The 19,592-nt window shown below is 37.4% G+C and overlaps 1 protein-coding gene across 1 annotated transcript in view; it reads left to right on the forward strand.

Annotated features, from left to right (window-relative positions):
• Nucleotides 1-19,592, forward strand: part of ZSWIM6 (zinc finger SWIM-type containing 6) — a 232,016-nt gene that overhangs the window by 1,221 nt on the left and 211,203 nt on the right. The gene's annotated exons all lie outside the window — the stretch shown is intronic.

A 19,592-nucleotide genomic window follows, 5' to 3' on the forward strand; every position in this document is an offset into this window, starting at 1 on the left:
GTTTTCTCTCTTCTCCAGAACCAGCCGCAAAAAAAAGGGGGTGAGAAGGGGGCGAGGTGGTCCCCCCCCCCGCTAGACTCTTCCTCTTGTCTCCTTTCTTTCACTCTTCCTGAGAGATCTTTACTCTTTCAGTTTAAAAGCCCCTGAATTAATTAGAGTGTATGTCCCGTAAATAAACAGGTCCGAAGATTCCTTTTTCGATTTAATATGTTTCAGATGGCTGTTTGTTTTATAGGGGGTGTGTGTTTTCCCTTCTGTTTTTGTTTGAGATGGGTGGTCAGATTATATTTTTATTGGTGTTCGTTGGGAACCTGGTGGTGAGCAGGGGTCCCCCCCCCCCCCCCACTTTGAGCCCAGCCTTGTCCCTGGACAGATTTCTCTGGACGCTCCAGTTTCTTCCCTTCCTCTTTGGTCCAACCCACTCTGGCTATATTTGCCCACTGCGCATCTTCCATAGCGGTGGGGCAATTCTTCTTGAGGGAGGATGAGGAGGGGCATCTGACACTTTGTTCTCTTTTTCATGTTTGTGTCCTTTTCAGTTTTCTGTCACCATTCGAAAAGGGGAAAGCAAACAAAAGCGTCTCTTTATTTCTTTTCAGTGCTTGTAAAATAGGAGAGATTTGACAAAGGCAGAAGGGTTTGTGATTTAAAGCTACACAACCCCTTTCTCTGTCAGTCCCTGGGAGACCCTTTTAAACTCTGTATTTGAGAAAAGCTTTTCTCTGTTCCCTTCTCCACCCCCAACCCCTCCTCCTTGGACAGAGGGACTTGGACTGAAGCAAACAATTTTATAATTGAAATCCTATCCTCCCCTCTCCTAAATAATAGAGACATTTTTTTTTTTCCTCTTTTGTCATTGATTATATGAAATGGTAGGGGCTGAAGGCTATATCAAAGGAAATCTGGATAGGGTTTACACTTTTTTACCTTTTCTTTGGAGTGCAACTTTTTCTTTTATTCTAGTATTTCTTTCACACTAAGAAAATTAAGTTTTGTTTTAAATTCTGTAGGCTATAGATTTGAATTTGAATTCTAATGTAATCTGGAAATATTAATTTCTGGTTGGCCATTTATTTTCCACAGGCTGACTCCAATGTTGCCTTACTTTAGGTCCCCGTTTCTTCTGCCTTGGGCATTTGAAGCCATCTAACCTCTTTTGATGTAGTTAATGTTCTTTCAGATTTTACTTTTTACCTATTTTCTGCCGGTTTGAAAAGGCTGAAGTACATCTATGGTTTCCCAGGGGTGGCAAAGAAGCTCTGTTTTTTTTTTTTTTAATCTTGGTTGGCAATGTTGAGGGTTATTTATTTATTTATTTATTTTGCTTTTGCTTGACTCTGCTTGCAAGCAATGAGGAATGACAGGAGTGCACATAGGGAGGGTTTCTTGGCTGATTGCATTTAAGCAAGGAATTCACTGTGAAAATAAAGCCAAGGGGCGATAAATAAAAGATGCAATCTTCTGTAGGAGACAGACACACAGCGTGGGCTTTTGCCTGCTTTCAGCAGTGGAAAGAGGCCTTGGTGAGTAGTTGTAAAAGAAAATAGTAACTTTTTTGTGTAGTCTCAAAAGGGGAGGGGGCCATTGACTGATTTTGGCAACAGTAGATGTGAAGAAATGTTACGCATTTAATACAGCTCAAGTGTTGACCACCACCTCTGGAATACTTAATACATACCAAACAAGTACTGTACAAATTGTGGAAAATGTTCTTTTTCTCCTTCTGAGTTGTGCCAATTTCCTTAACTTCCAAGTTGTATTACTTGTTGTGCCAGTCAAGTTAGAGATCTTAGGCTACTATACACATCTTGACAGTTGGCAGTATGAAATGTAAACTTGTTATGAATTTGGGTGGGGGACTAAGAGAGCAGGTTAACGATACAATTCAATTTAAATTTTGGTTTGGCTCATGTTTAAGCATATGTATGATGAACAAGGATTATTTGTCAAGGTGAATGTTTCTGTTGTGGAACTTGGTCTCACTTTCAATTTCAAAGCCAATTTAAAGGGCTTTGTTCTTTTATTGGAAGAGGTAAAAATTAAAACCATTTTTAGTTAAAAAAATTTAAATTGGATTTTACATTTATGTAACAATGGTGACTGAATAAAAAATTTTAAATTACATGCAGGAGTGTGGCTAGAATTTTCCTGGATTTTAAATTCAGAGTTACACAGCAACAGATAATACATTTAAGAAAGAATTCCCTTTAGTTCTAGGAGTTGAGTGATGAAATTTCTATATAGAATCTATATATAGAAGCCTATTATTTGGTGTATTGGACTGAATTTACTATAAGACTTACATAAGAAATTCCATTGTCATCTGAATTGATGGTCAAGTTTTTTGTGCTGAGGTTTCATGTATTTATCTAACTTAATAAAAAATGAATATTTTTATCTTTTGAATTTAGTATTATCAGATGTGTAGAACTTAAAGCAAAACTTCTTCAGCTGGCTATAGAAAAGTAGTTGTAAAGGTCTAGATTGCTGTACCAAACAACCCCATACTTTCAGTTCTTTTAAATTGGAGAAACATCAAAGTTCCGAAAGATCTGTATTCAAATTCTACTTTACTTTCTTATCAGCTGTGTTTGGGCTGTGGGTGAGTCTTTAACTTCTTTAGGCCTCAGTTTCCTTACTTGTAGAATGGGGGAAAATAGCACCTCCTTCTTGTTGAGTTGTAACATATTTAAAGTCAGTATAAGTTTTAAACTATAAGAAATGCCAACTATTCTTATGAAATGCTATTTTGAAGGTTTCTTAACGTGGATATCATGGCTGCCATTAAATAACTGATGCAGAAAACTTAAAAATCTGAATAATCCCTTCTCTTCTTCCTCAGCATGTATAGATCCTTATTTAGAAATCACACTGTTTTGATTTGTGTCTGGCTTGAAACTCCGCAAGACCAGAGTCTGTGGCTTCCCTCTCTTCCATTCCCAACCCACCCCCCCAAAGAGAATGAAGAGCATCAGTTCTTAATCAGTTATTTACTTGATAATCTTTAAGTAGGGACAATGGAGTGATAGAAGTCTGGGAGATGTGTAGTACAGACTCAGGCTCTCAGCTAGCTGTATGACCCTGGGCAGGTAGTTTAGTTAGCTTTTATATGCTTCCGGTATTTAATTGCCAAACAGTTAATGAATCGAAACAGACAGTACCTCTAAGCCACTGAAATTTAAGATATGATTCTCTTTTAGCTTGCACACTTTTGTAAGAAGATTTGATTATAAAAGTACTTAAGTAAATGTGTACTGTTTATTGCTGACTGTTAACATTAACCTTGAAACCTGTATTCCATAGATAGCATTAATAGTTATTTTGACACAAACTTTGTCTTTTTAAAAAGTAATAAAGTGCTCTGTTGTGGATGATATGTAAGAACACTAAATCCTAAAATTAACCACATTTGTATTTTTCATTGCTTTTTTGGGATGGAGAATATTAGTTGCCATGTACTCTTGGATCCAGTGGCATTTACTTGCTTGCTGTTCCATGAGCAAGACCCTCCATCTTCTGGCTCCAGGCATTTTCTGTGGCTGTCCCCCATGCTGGAATGCCCTCTTTTCATCTCTGCTTCCTGTCTTCCTTCAGGTCCTAACTAAAATTCCACATTCTTTAGGAAGTCTTTCCCAGTCCCTCCTGATTTTAGTGCCTTCCTTTTTATTTCCTGTTTGTCCTGTATACCTTGTTGTTTCTGTTTGCTTGTTGTCTCCCTCATTAGATTGTGATCCCCTTGAGGACAGGGGTGGATTGTCTTTTACTCATTTTGTATCCCTGGCACTTAGTAGACATTTAGTAAATGTTTATTGACTGACTACTTAAATTTCAATTCATCAAGGATTTGTTGAACTTTGCACTGTTTGATAAAATGAAGGGGTCGATAGAATTAACTAATATATTTCATGTGAAAAATTTGAAAATTCTTTGGGTGCCTTGATTAGCAGTGGTTCACAACATAATCAGTAAAGTCTAGATTTGGAGACTAGATTATCAAAGTAGGTTATTTTTTCTAGCCAAAAAAGTTTTTTAAAAAGTTGAATTTTCAGTAACAGAATATGGAATTGAAGATCTGGGTTAAACAGATATCTCTGATCTTTCAAAAATTTTAATTACTTGGCATACCTGGTGTATGTATTAATAGAACAATTTGGTATGAAGAAGAAAAAGCTACCCTGAGGACTTTGACATCAAGTTGATCCCCAGGCCAAGTGTATTTTGTTTTGAATTTCATCCCTTTTGCAGATGTGAGACTTTATTATCTTTTTGAAGCATCAGCATGTGTGCATTGAAAAAGTGAGTATTGAAATTGTTAAAGTGTGTATGTATTTTTCTTTCAGCAAAAATATTTTATTTTTTAAATATAAATTACTCTATTGAGTAATGTAGTTAATTTTGAGAGCTAGTGTGTGAACCAGCACACAATGCTTTTGACATAGTAGGCATTTAATAATTTGTTTTAAGAAAACTTTGAGGATGTCTATACTTATTTTAATAAATTTATTTCTTGGGGATTATCTCCTTACTTGACAGACAGGTATAATTCAGTTAACAACTATATTCTAACTGAATATTTCCTCTAGAAAGAAATAAACCAGTGGGCCTGAGTTTTAAAACAATAGCAACAAAACCCAAATATAAAGGATTTAGTTTAAGAATAAGAAATTAAAGATATTGACAGAATATTTTCAATTCAGCAGGCCAAGGAATGACAACATAAGTCTTTCCGCGTTTGTGTGATCTGGTCTCTTGGTTATGTGACGATTGGATTTTTGCATTCATATAGAAGAAGTACATTGTTGTTGTTTTTTTATATCGCCCACCAGACCATTTAATGTAGTTAGTTTTCTTTATTAAGAAGGAGAAAAGTAGTCGTGGACATTTCATTTCTCAGGAACAATTTCTGGTATGTAAGAAAATTAATTCTGATCAGAACCAGGGAATGAGAAAAATATTTTTTGGGGGGTGTGTATTGAACTTGAGCTGGTTTTGACCTTGAAGTCTGTTTATTTTTTGCCCCCTTGAGAAGCTAAGAAGGTTCACACCTTTTTTTTTCTCTGCAAGTAGGTGATGAAAAGTCAGTATATTTCTAGAAATTTATATCATAGAAATTTGAAAGATAACTGGAAAATGATTTAACTTTAGTCTATTACTATTGGAAAAACAATCTAGACAAAAACTTAGTTTCCTAGTTTTAAGCTTTTTGACATAAACATCTCAATATTGATCTCAGAATGAGATATAGAGGGAATAAATTTGTTTTTTAAATCTTAGAGGATCTGCATTTGCTTTAAGAATGCCAATGTCCAGTGGTTTGCTCAGAGAAGATATCAGGTATCTATTCCTTTCTTATAAAATGATATTTAAAATTTTTAGTTTAGTATGAAGAAATCCTTGTAGTGGATTTTTAAAAAAGTGGTTAGATGAGATTAAAAAACTGATATCACAGTTGTCTGTAGAGAGCTGTATTTTCTGCTAAGAATGTGCTGTGGGCACATCTTTCAGTTCTTTATAATTAAGATTAATATTATTAATCAGGAAAGTATAGATTAACTAAATCCTGACAAATAATATCATAAACACCTTATTATTTAAAATGACTGTAGGTTAAGTATTTTTAGATCAGATTTTAATAATAGACTTCTATATGGATATCTAATTTTTAATAAAAGTTTTATTCTTAGGATTGTTCTTGAATGATACTTAGTTGTTTTGGTAGCTGAATTTCTCCCTGCCTTCCTAGATAGAATTTGATTTTTCAGAAATAATTAGGAAGGGATAGTGACTTAACCAAATCATATTAAGTTTGTAGATAATCTGATCAAACTGTAACGATCCATATGTAAGAATACATGTCCCATTTCTTTTTAAAGAAGGAATATTGAAATATGACAGGATGTGTTTGTGATTATCATTATTGTAGAAGAATTGAATAACTTTAGGGTTCCAGTATAATTAGACCCTTAATTACAATATTGGATTGTGTTAGAAGGATTTTTGTAAGTTTTTAAATTATAAAATATGAAGTACTTCTGGTTGACATTTTAGTCTTGTGCTAAATAATTTGTGTTTAAGTATAATACTATCATATACTAGTGCAAAAACAAATGATTTTAGGAATAATTTCGTACTGATTTGATTAGTTAAATCAGAAACGCATTTAACAAATTAATATGCTGAAAATTAGGTAACTTGCCTCCTTGTCTTGATTTGTTTAACAGTCTGTCTCTTTCTGTAAAGCATTTTTCATTGTTAATTGGCACCGTACCTCTAGTGTAAGAAAAATTTGCAAGGAAAATAGTAAAATTATTTTACAGAAATAGATTTTTACATTTTTACTCATTTTAAAATTCATTTCAGGTGAGTGTAAGTGTAAGCTGCTGGTGATAAAAAAAATCAGTATCTGACTTCAAGGGATTAATATTTTACTGGAATGAACCCTAAAAATGATTCCTAACTCATTAAAGTGGTTGAAGTCTATTTGTACTTTATTTTATCCCATGGTTTTATATATTTGGCAGAATTTTTTAATCTCAGCCACAAACTTACAAATCATGTTTTGAATTTGACTTTAAAAACCTTGCACTTTACAACTTTAAAGTATGTATGTATTTTGTAACCTGTTATCTGTATTTGATTTATAATCTCCACATACATGTTTATGCCCACATAAAAATGGTATACATATATTACATATGTATAGCATAGCAATACATGTAGTGTAGTAGACATGTAGTAATATGTATATATTACTTATTTTGATTTGTATGTAAATGTGTGTGTGTGAGGGGGTGGATAGAGCACAGGGCACAAGGCCTGGTGTCAGGAAGACCTGAGTTCAAATTCAGTCACAGATACACATTAGCTATGTGACCCCTGGCAAGTCACTTCATCCTGTTTGGCTCAGTTTCCTCATCTGTAAAATGAGCAGGAGAAGGACATGGCAAACTACTCCAGTAGTTTCCAAGAAAACCCCAAATGAGATCGGGAGGAATTGGGCCTGACTGAACAACAACAGATGTGTATTACTTATTTATCTATGTGTATAAATACACCTTTGTTTTTGAATAGTATTATGAAATAGATCACCTAAGAATTATGACTGCCTGGAATGCATGTTGTCTAGTAACTTGGGCTTTTTCATTTTGATTGCACTTTTCCCTATCTGATTTGGATTTTGCCCCTTTAACAATATTACCTTTTATCAACTCATTCTTTTTTGCTTTTTGGAGGGCAGTTGGGGTTAAGCGACTTGCCCAAGGCCACACGGCTAGTTTTTGTGTTAAGTGTCTGAGGCTGGATTTGAACTCAGGTCCTCCTGACTTCAGGGCCAGTGCTCTTTTCACTTCACCACCTAGCCTCCTCTTCAAGTCATTCTTTTATCAGTTTATTTTATGTACTTATTTTGATGTACTGATTTATTTGGCCTCATAGCCTCAGTGACCTGTCTTACCACTCGGTATTTTTCTTTTGCTGTGTGATTTGGGCTCTTATCCTCTTCATAGTGTCACTTCAATGAGATTTTTGTCTTGACTTTATGCTTAGAATAATAATCACCTCTAAATCTTGGAGTATAATGCTCTGCGTGCTTGCTCTTTGTTTACTTTAACCCAGTTTTAGAATATTTGATCATAACCATTGATTGTAAACTTTTATTTCATTTGTCATTTGATGATGGGATATAGTTTTGCAAATGGGTGTAAAATTTGGTTCAGTTTGTTGTGAAAACTTACCTTACTCCCTCCCTACCCACAAACCAGGATTTGCTTCTCTTTGTGTGCTTAACTAGCTATTGGTATATGTCTGTGAAAGCATATTATAGTGAATTAAGTTGTGAATTTGGGTTATTAGGCCTTTAAAAAAAAGTTACCATTTAAAAAATTATGAATGAATAAAACTTTTAAGTGCTTACAATGTTTGAAACATTTTCATACTTCTTGTTGCACGTGAGTACATTTGACAGTCTTGGAAGGAACTGGTAGTATCTGTGCAGTGACTGAGGGTCTGACGTTAATTGGGAGAATGCAGCAGTACCTGTCAGTAAACGTAAATCCTAGCTAGTAGACTAAAGTGGATCAGATAAATCAAAAACTCATTTAATGAATTGATGTGCTGAAAATTAAGGTGACTTGCCTTCTTGTCCTGCTTTACTTAACAATCTGTTTACATAAAGCATTTTTCTTTGTTAATTGGTGTTTGACCTCTAATGTGGGAAAATTTTATGGAAAATCATACCTGGAAGGATTCTGTGGAAGCAAGTGTTACACCTTTATTCCCTTCCCTCTACCTTGAGTTAGTTATACAAGCAGTCACTTAGGACATACTGGATTTTATTAGTAAAATGATGAGTGACAGTAACCTTAACTCTTATGGACAGTCGTATGAGTTTATGTAATGCCTTATGTGCAGCTGCCTGCCCTTGTACCAGCTTAGGTCATTCTTCTTGGTAGGATTCCTTGATACTAGAAACAGTCTCTTACCTGAGAAGTTGATTGCAACTGGGGAAAAGAAGTTTTGATGTTATTGCAGATTTCACCATTCCCACTTTTTCATGTCACTAAAGTACAGATAAGGACTGATTTAACAAGTATTTATGAAACATCTACCAGGTGTCAGTCACTAACCCAGTTATGTAATATAAAAAGAAATGAAAATCTCTGCCTTCAAGAAATGGGCAGCTCATTGGCACAGTGGGTAGAGCACCATACCTGGAGTCAGGAAGATCTGAGTTCAAATTCAGCCTCAGACACATAGTAGCTTTGTTACCCTGGGCAGGTCCCTTGATCCTGTTTGTCTCAGTTTCCTTATCTGTAAAATGAGCTGGAGAAGGAAATGGCAAACCTCTCTAATGTCTTTGCCAAGAAAACCCCAAATGGGGTCATGAAGAGTTGGATATGACTAAAATGACTCAACAACAAAAACTGTCAAGAAACTTGATTTACTTTATGTGTGGGGAGGCAACATGTTCCCAGATTTAAAATAAATACTAGGTAATTTTTTGGGCCGGGGGAGCATGAGCAGCTGGGGAGGTGCCCAGGAAAGGCCTCATATAGGGGGTGCTATTTGATCTGATCTTGGAAGGGAACTAGAGATTCTAAGAGCCTAGTGGGGAGGGAGGAGGGTAAGGCATTCCCAGGTGCAAACCAACCTTTGTGAAGGCATACAGTTGGGAGCTGGCATGTCGTGTTGAGGTAGAATGTCCATTACCTTATTCAACCTATTTCCTTTCTTAGCTAAAAATTTTATGGTAACTTCCCCCTCCTTAAACACTTCTAATTTTACATTCCATGTAGTTGAATACACACATATTAGATGTATAGGCATACATTCTATATCATGTGAACAACTTCTTATCTGTTATCTTCAGCCTAGATTTTAGTCGTAATTTTGGACTGGTAGTAGATCTGAAGTTTAGAATGGTTAATCCAAGTAGTTAGTGATTGAGAATAGAGTCAACTTTAAGGGCAGAAGAAGAGGGAGGCTTTTATCACCTGTCTTGTGTTCAGAGGAAAGAGAAAGGTAAGAACTCTGCATTGGTAATGCATATTGATTCTCTTTCTCTTTATTTATTTCAATCTAAGGGAAACAGAACTGGGGTCAGAAAGATCTGTGTATTCCAGCTGCTACTCCAGGATTTATTTTTAGCCTGGCTCTGGATCAAACTGGCATGAGGCCACAGTGGCATGAGGCCAGATATTGTAGGGATGTTGGCAAATTTCATAAACCTAAATTTTTTAGATATCAAATTAAACTCCTTCAGGTTCTGTATCCATGATACTCCACATGCTGTGATATCTTCTGTTATGAGTTAGAGTTCCAGACCTAACTTTGGCCCCAACTGTAGTAAGATGGGCTGGACATAATGTAAGGGCTGTCATTGGAAGCAACATCGATATAGTGGAAGGAGCTAGAGGACCTGAGTTCATAGCCTGGCCCTCACACTTCCCATGTGACCTCTGATGAGTCACGTGATCTCACTTTTCTCATCCTGCCATCACCTTCATTCCCTCCCCCACCCCCCAGCACCTTTGGACTCTATCCCTGACCCCTAGTCCTGATGGATGAGCTTTCACCTTATTGTGCCTGGAACCAGACCACTCTCGTCACTTCCTGGCTATCTCAACACCATGCTGTCTCAGTTCTGGCCATCATCCTCATCTCCCCTACTCTCCTTTCCTCCCAAAGCCCTTGTCCCCAACCTCAGACTCTGCTCCTGGATCTTTTGGTTCAGATAGGTAAGATTTTGCCTCCTTTTGCTGGGAATCAAGCCTGTGTGTCACTTCTTGGCTATCTCCATACTGTGCAGCCGCTAGTGTGCTTCTTTCCCCACCTTTCTGTTTCCTCTTATTTGCTGTCTTCCCTCCTTGGAATATACTCCCCTAGGGCAGGGATTGCTTGCTTACTCGTGCATAGTGCCTTGCGCATGTTAAATACTTAATACATGCTGTGTCTTCTACAAAGAACTTGAGAGAGTTAGACTAGTTGGTCTCTGAGGTTCCTGACAACTCTAGATCCATGATCAATGATCTTGCAAAGGTCACTTAAACTCCCTGGACCTCAGTTTCCTTAATTTTAAAATGAAGTCGTTTACCAAGATAGTACTTGAAGACCCTTCTAGCACTAGATCCTAGAATTCTATGATCCAGTTTAATCATCATTTCCTGGAATTATGGACTATAATTTTGAAACATTTGTAGTTAATTAAGTTCAGGAGAAGAGGGAGACTTTCCCCTGATTGTGGACCTTCCTTCTTTTGCTGCTTATGTTCCCTGGAGGGAGACTGTTAGGTACTGTCTGTGTGCCTTCCATCAGTAGCAAGGCAAGGCAACCTCTACGTCTTGCTACCAGCCTGATCTCCCTCTCCAGAAGTGAAGAGCTTTTGGTGGGAAGAGGAGCCACCTTCCCTTTGACCTTGGGCCTTCTGTCTCCTGCTGCATAGGTTTGATTCCCATTTTTATGTGTCTCCTGTCTAATCTTCAGCCTTTGAGTGGAAGTGGAGTGAAAGAGGCCTCCTCTCTGACTGTGTGCTTTCTGTCTCCTTGCTGCCTTTCCTCCTGACTGATAATCTAGTCTCCTCTGGGAAGAGAACTGGTGCCTTCTATTCAATGATGAATATTCTCATACCTGATCATAATGTACATATGCAGATGATTCTAAACCCTTGTAGCAGGTTATCATCAAAACCCCATTCCCCAACCCCCACTAGCAGGTTGATGATTATCCCTTTCCCTTCAACCCTCTCACCCCAAAATTACAACCAAACACCATCCCACCCCTTTCACTGTGTTCTTTGGGATGCTTGTTCCATAGGCAATAAACTTCCTTTCATCCTAAATCTTTTCCTCTCTCAGTCCTTCTGTCTTCCAAGTAGTCACCAAGATCTAGCTTCTCTGGCTACAATTTCAGTACTGACTGCACCCTCACTCATTTCTCTTGGCTCAGGGGTAGAGGTAGGAGAGGTAAAATACTTCCAGCTTCTCCTACCTCCATCACTCAGTAACTCTTCTTCCTTTGACGTTCATGCAATTCATATCTACAACTCATTCAAAACCTGGTAGCTGTCTATAGATATACAGGTCATTCCCTTTCCTCAGTTTTGGTATCTGGATCACAGTTTTCCTCTTCCCCTCAACCCCTGCCCTCATAGTATGGGACTTGGACAGACACGTTGACTCTCCCTTATTCACCCTAACCACTCAGTTCTTCAACATACTCATTTCCTGTGACCTCTGTGCTGGCTCAGCCATACACAGAGATGGTCATATCCTTGATCTTTCCCTCACCCCATAAAGGGTGAAGAATTTTTTTGAATTTCCCTTATCTGACCATAATCTTTCCACCTCTCCTTCTGCCTTTCCTCCTTGAACCCTACTTTTCATTCACACAGTAACCCCCCAAATCCTTGACCCCTTACTTCTCTCCCAGGGCATCATCCCTGCTCTAACCACTCTCTCCTCTTTTCCCCTTTTGACCCCTTGTTGAGCCAGTTCAGCTCTACACAGTCCTTTGCTCTTGAGTTCCTGGTCTCCTTATCACACTGCCACTTGTGCCCGGCCGAACTTCAACCTTGGATGACTGTCATCATTGACTGGAAACCTTTGCTTCTACATATATGTGCTGCTGAATGAAGGTGGAGAAAACTCATCTGTTCTCACTCGGTCCACTATCTAATTGTGGGCCCTCGTTGCTGCTAGCTAGGCAAGCCTTCTCCACTTTCCTTATCAGTTTATCATCCTACTCGGTGCAACAGCTTTTCCAAAACTTCATTACTCCTCAAACCTCCTATAACTCACCTTTTCCCATCCCTCTTAGCTGAGAACCTTGCCTCACAGTTGACAGGAAAAATTTATGCCATTCACTGTGAGCTCTCCTCTCTTTTTTTCTTCATTTCATATAATTCGTATACTTTTTGCCACCATCTCTTCCGTTACCCTGGAATCCCATGAAGAGAGTCTAACCCCCTGCACAAGCACTCCCTATCTTGTCTCCTAAAACAAATTTCCCAATCCCCATCTCGTTCCCCCCCCCCCATCTCTCACCCCTGTTCTATCATCTCCACTCTATCATGTATCTTTATTCTCTCCCTGTCTACTGGCTCTTTCTCTCTGGTCTACAAACAAGCCCCATTTTCAAAAAACCCTCACTTGCTCCTGTCCCTGCTATCATCTTATGTTTCTTCTGTCTTTTGTGGAACTCTGAGAAGGTTGTTTATAATAGGTGCCTCCATTTTCCTCTCACTTTTTTTTTCTTAACTCCTTGCAATCCAGCTTCCAAACTCATCATTCAACTGAAACTCTCCAAAGCTGCCAGTGATCTTGTCACATCCAATGACCTTTTCTTAATCCTCATTCTTGATCTCATTTTAGCCTTTCACACTCTCATCACCCCCTTCTTGGCTCATGACTTTCTCCTGGCTCTCCTTCTACCTAGAAGATTGTCTCTTCTCAGTCTCCTTTGCTGGATTCTCATCCAGGTCACACTTTCTGACCATAAGTGTCCAACAGGGTTCTTCTGCCCTGGGTCTTTTTCTGCCTCTTTACCAATTACTTCTCATGGTGATCTCATCAGCTTCCATGGATTAATGTCATCTCTGTGCCTATTGTCAAATTTACCTATCCTGCCCTAACTTCTCTGCTGATCTCTAACCTTGAATCTCCAACTTTCTTTCAGACATCTGGAGTTGGATGTTCAATAGACATCTTAAACTCAGCGTAATCCAAACTGAACTCATTATTGTTCCCTTTATATTTTCACTTCCCCTCTCCACTTCCCTGTTACTGTCCAGGATACCACCATCTTCCCAGTCCCCTAGACTTGAAGTTCTTTTTTTCACTATCTCTTAATGCCCACACCACAATGCCCCCACTTCCATCCCCTTCGTTGCCAAGTTCTGTCCTGTCAGTCTTCTCTCAGACACTGCCATAACCCTTGGTGCAGGCCCTCACCCCTTCACATTTGCACAGTTTCAGTAGCCTATTGGTTGGTGTCTCTGTCGTAAGTCTCCCCACTGCAGTCCATTCTTCACTCAGCCATCAAAGTGATTTTCCTAAAGCTCAGGACTGAGCACATCACCCTCATACCCAGTGAATTTCATTGGCTCCCCACCTTATCATCCTCAGGATCAAATACAAAATTCTCTGTTAAGTGTTCAAAGCCCTTCATAACCTAGTGCCTTCCTGCCCTGTGGACCCCCTGCCCCCCAGCCTTTTCATTCATTTTCCATCTGACTCCTCAATTGAGTAACACTGGCCACCTTGGCTGTTCCACAAACAAGACGTTATATCTGTCTCCTGTCATTTTCTTTGGCTGTGTCTCATGCTGAGAATGTTCTCCCCCTTTTCTTTTTTTTTTTTTAAGCAATCAGGGTTAAGTAACTTGCTCAAGGTTACACGGCCAGGTGTTTCTGGGTGGGTGCTAAGTGTCTGAGCCCGGGATTCGATCTCCAGGTCTTCTCAACACTGGAGCCGGTGCTCTTACTTGCTGTGCTACCTGGCCGCCCCTCTCCCCCTTTTCTTTACCTCATGGCTTCTGTTTTTTTTTTTTTTTTAATTTTGTTGAAACTTTTCCCTACTCTCTTAATTTGAGTGCCTTGCCTCTTGGTTATTTTCTTATTTTTCCTGTATATATTTGTTTGCATATTGTCCCTCCCATTTGATTGTAAGCTCTTTGAGGACAGGGATTATTTTTTTCTTCTTATATCCCTAGACTTAGCACAGTGCTTGGCCTATAAAAGGAACTTAATAAATACTTAATTGACTCACTGCTCTGACAAACTACATCTACAAACGTGGCAAAATTTGTACTGCTACAGAGGACATAAACTTAAAAAGAGCCCAGTTGTTATATTTTATGTCAGATCTATGGTTTATCTAGTCTGTTATTGTTTTTAATAACAGTAACATCTTTATAAATTAAATATATATTGTGAGGAAAATACTTCATACTTAATAAAAAGCCTTACACAGTTATTACTATATTTGTTTCCACACCTGTGATTTCTTATATGGAAATTTCCTCCACCAATGCAGATTGGCAGCTCCTCTGTAGCCTAGAGTTGCCTAATGTGGGAACTGAGAGGTTAGAATACCTGCCCCTGGTCACATGGCTAGTAAGTGTTGGAAGCTGGGCTTGGGAGTCAGGATAGCCTGGATTTATTTACTCTGCCATGGTACTTTTAGTTGTTGATGTTACTGAAGGACTGGCTGATATGATGGTTGAAGCACTCCCATTGAAAAAGTCTGGAGAATGGGAAAGGGCCCACAGAATTCAAGAAGGACAAAAGTCTCAGTTTTCCAAAAAAATGAAAGAGGAAAGTGGAGTGTGTAGACTACAGGCCAGTGAGCTTGACTTAAATTTCAGGTAAGATTGTATAATTTCTTATTAAAGAGGTGGTTAATGAACATCTGAAATAGAAGCACTCCTTGAACATGAGCTAGCATGGCTTCACTGAGGGCAAGTCATACTAGCCTATTCTTATTTCCCCCTGAGCCCGTTTTTGACAGGGTAACCTAGTACCTTAGAGGAGTAATGCCTACACATTATTTGTTTGTAACCTTACAAACAAAGATTACGAGATTACAGCAAAGTGTTTGACAGTTTCTCAAGGATATAGGACATAGGATTTGTCCGGTTTTCAAATCAGAGGTCCTTTGTGAATATGGAGGAATATTTTTTTTTTGTTTGTTTGTTTTTTGCTTTTTGGAGGGGGGAAGGCAAGGAAGTTGGGGTTAAGCCCAAGGTCACACAGCTAGTTTTGTGTTAAGTGTCTGAGGTCGGATTTGAACTCAGGTCCTTCTCATTCACTTGTGCTACCTAGCCGCCCCGTGGCCCATGGTTTAAGCATGACTGTATTAGATGTGGTCTCTGAGCTCTCTTCCAACTCTGATTCTGATAGTGTGAGCTATGTAGGTCTAGTATTATTACCTTCATTTTAATAATTGAAGAAAGTTAAGTTGGGTGACATGCCTAAAGGTCACACAGCTTTTTAGTGTTGGAGCCATCACGAAATATAGAGTTTTCCCGTTATTTCTGATATGCTTTGAATGATAGAATTTAGAATTGGAATGGACATTTAGAGATCCTCTCATCTTTTATAAATAAGGCCACTGAAGTCTTGAGAGTTGTAGTAACTTGCCCAAGGTTGCTGTGCTAGGAAGGGATTCAAACTCACCCATACCTTGTAAATAAAAATCCAGTGTAGTTTTCACTGTACACCTTTCCCTTGTTAAATCAGGAATTGTCATAGATCATGAATAAGCATCATACTTTGTCCTGTGAATACATATCATTTTCTGCAGTTGTTGGTATGCCCTTACTGACACAGTGATTGGCTATATATCTTAGTTGTGGTTCATGCTGCAGCTACATGTTCAAATAATTAAAAAAAAACCTTGCTTTTTCTTAGAAGCAGTTGTTTATTAGGTTGATATTTAGCTAATAATCTGTTCTGTACAGTACTCTGAGTTTATATTTGGTAGCTACTGTATGTTCAGACTCTTGAAATATGGGAATAAAAAAACCTTATTTGAGTATTATTATGGATTGATTGCACTTTTCATGTAAAATATGCCAGGTTTATTCTTGAGCAGATTAAAAACTTTATCTTTTTTTGTTGTTGTTGCTTTTTTGGAGGGGGGAAGGCAGGGCAATTGGGGTTAAGTGACTTGCCCAAGGTCACACGGCAAGTAAGTATTAAGTGTCTGAGGTCATATTTGAACTCAGGTCCTCCTGACTCTAGAGCCGGTGCTCTATTCACTGTGCCACCTAGCTACCCCTGTTCATTTATTTATTTATTTTTTTGTGAGGAGATTTTGGGAAACTAAAACTCACGTGTGGTCTATTCACTCTTTCTAAAGCATTAAATATATAAATGAGGTTATGTTAAGAATGCTTTTCAGTGTATAAATAAAGAAACAATAGGGATGATTATTATTCCCTTAACCAATACATGTTGGTATAATGTGTTTAGGTCATGGGATGGCAGGATAACATTTAGTTAGCAAATTGATCTACTGCCCTTTTTAAGGTAGCACACAATAATTGGCTTAAATTACTAGAAATAGAATCAAAATTGATTTTCCTTTTTCAGCTTGTCTTTAAGGCATAGTTTAGATGAATTCTGCTGAATTCACTATGAAAACAGAAAGTTCAAGATTAAAGAGACTTAGTAAAAATAAAATGATAGCCCATTAGATTGTAGAAGTGAAATGCTTTTAGCCTTAATTAAAATTCTTATATTTTAAAAGAATTTTGTTACAGAGAGTAGCAAAATTATCAGTTTTGTATACTGTGTTGTAGAAATATTTTATATTAAAAAAAGAAATTTTTTATATTTTTGGTTTTCATTTGAACCTGTTTCATATATTTCTACATTCATTCATTCATTTTTTAAGATTTAATTTGCCAAAGATTATTTCTTAAATTTATTTTCCTTGCCTTGTTACAATAAGTTAGCATTTCCAGAATAATGCAAATTTTGGAATGAGGTGAAATGACAAGAGTCTCAGTAGTAAACATTGTTCTTAGTGGGAATGTTTATGATATTTCCCGTTTACAAGTAATGCAAACTCTTGGTTTGCTGTTGTATTAGGGGTCTTGAAATACATGCAGACCCCCTAACAAGAAGGCACCTTCCTTTTTTGCATTCCATGACTAAAATCTCTAACTTTTAAAGAGCCTAATTAGAATGTCATAGGAATATGTTACCAAGTTATAACTCTACTGTAAGACTCTGATGTAGTGCCATTGTTGTGAAATCTGAACTTAAAGAAATCTTTGTGCTGTTTTAGGCTATGGTAGCTACACACAAAAAATAATTCTGGAAAAATTTGTTAATAGGAAAGTTAATGTGTGTCAAATAACTTGGGCTTTTATTTTTAAATTGGCTATCTAAAGGCAAGGTAAGTTGACAGGAAAATACAATCATCATAGAATGGTAGAAGGAATAACTTTGAGGGGTTTGGAATAGACGTCTTTTTTGTAAATGAGACCCTATGAAGTAATTTTGCTCCAGGTTATATAGCTGTTTGTTGTGCTGCTGGGACTCAAGATCTGTTGTCTGGTCTCCCAAGACTAGTATCCTTGCCCACTTTGTCGAACTCTGTAGAACAGAACAGCAATAAGACAGTAACATAACTAGCTATCCTAACTGGATTAAAAACATGAAATTACTGGATGAGTCTGACCAGTACTATTTAGGTAGGTATAGCAATACATTACATTTATAAATGGCTCTGTTAGAATTAAGGGAGTTTCCTTGAAGTCTTCATGAATGCACCCCAGCAAGATATTAGGCATTTTTGTCTAACCTATTTTATAAACAGCAGGAAATTCCAAAGGAGTGGATTGTATTACATTTTGCTTTCAACTAGCGTTATCACAGTGGAAAATAAATCTTTTTTTGCCGTGCTTCTACTTTTTGTGTGTTTCAGGTATCAAACTGTATTCTAGTAAAGTATTGTTTTAATGAAATCTAGTAAAATTGTTTCATTGAAGATACTTGTTCCATGTTCTTTTTTTTTTAGTCTTTAAATATTTTTTCTCCTGGTTTTATAATTTCAAATACATTGGGGAATAGACGGTGGAACTAAGTAAAAAAAAAGGGGGGGGCTAATGATATTAGATAATTGCAAAATTTGATATTGGGTACTAATTAATGTCAAGTGAGTTGATGTCATAAGTTTATAAAGTCTAGCTGTGGCTTTTTAAATGTGATTTTTTGGGGGTAAATTACAATTTCTTAGTGGTTTAGTGCTTTTCTATAATTTTTTTTTTAACACATCACGATTATTAAAAGGAGTAGTTAACGTGAGATCTTTTTGAAAAGAATTGGGAAATGGGAGGTAGAGGAAAAACAGAGCAAGGAAGAACATAATACCAAAAACATGTAGGTCCTAATGTAGGCAGTTCCCACTTTTTGCTGCTTTGTATTTGCTGTTACACTTATTCTTCCCAGCCTAATAAATACCTGTTCTGCATTTCTTAATGTTATTACCATCTAATTCAGAGGCTTTTTTCTAAATGGGTAGGCATGTTTGGTAAGGAAAATAAGCAAAAATAGTCGGTCTGTGTTTCAGTGGTTTCTTATGATTTGATATCCAAGAGTACTTTTTTTTTTCAATTGGGACCACCTGGATGCTGAAAAGCAGTATAGAGTACAGCTTTTCTGCATTTAGATGAGATCAGTATTCTACCAACTCTGTATTATGCTATTGAAAATGATAGTAAGGGAACTTTTTGTGAAAAGTTTGGGAGTTAACCTCTGCTGTTGATACTCAGACACAAGGGATATACTCCTTGTATCTGATTTTCTTTTTAGTATCCAGTTATGAATTTGTAATTCATGAGTTCATCCAAACCCTTTTATTAATTTTTACATTTCTTACATATGATCTGCTTGCAATCTGGTATATAAAAATGTCATTTCTTTTCGATTATCCTGAACTACTTTCTTTTGGCTTCAGGAATTGCCATTTAATTGGGAAATGCAATGGAGATTAGTAGAAGAGCACTAAATTTGGAGTTATGAGGCCTTGAGTCTCAGCCCTGCACCCACACTAGCTTATGAATGTGCACAAGTTTTCTACTTTCTGAGCCTTACTTTATTCATCTGTCAAATGGTGCTAATAGTCTGTTTTACAGAGTTGTTGTGAGAATCAAATGTAAAGTGCTCTCTAATTCAGCACTATATCAGTTTAAACTATTGCTATTATATTCACCAAAATTGATTCAACAAACACTTTGCAAGTCACTGGTGAGAGCTGCTGTGATAGGTATACAAAGATGCAAATGAGACAGTCCTTGATCTTAAGAGCCTGTTATTCGGGGGTAGGGAGAGGGGAGGGGGATAAGTTATTTATACTAATAACTATAATCAAGTTGTAATGTTATCACTTGTGTCACCCCCTTGCTCAGTAAGCTCCAGTGACTATTTAGGATCAAATATAAAGTTCTGTGTTTGGCTTTCAGAACTCTTTAAAACCTGGCCTCTTCCTACCTTTCTGGTCTTCTTCCACTTTACTTCCCTCTATATAGTCTATAGTCTATGCTCTGGCCTGTTTATAATTCAGTATAACACTTGCTTTCCCTTCTCT

This window comes from Petaurus breviceps, unplaced genomic scaffold (genome assembly GCF_028583685.1).
Source record: "Petaurus breviceps papuanus isolate PSGF00001 unplaced genomic scaffold, PetGlider_PUasm1.0 229, whole genome shotgun sequence".
Taxonomy (NCBI): Eukaryota; Metazoa; Chordata; class Mammalia; order Diprotodontia; family Petauridae; genus Petaurus; species Petaurus breviceps.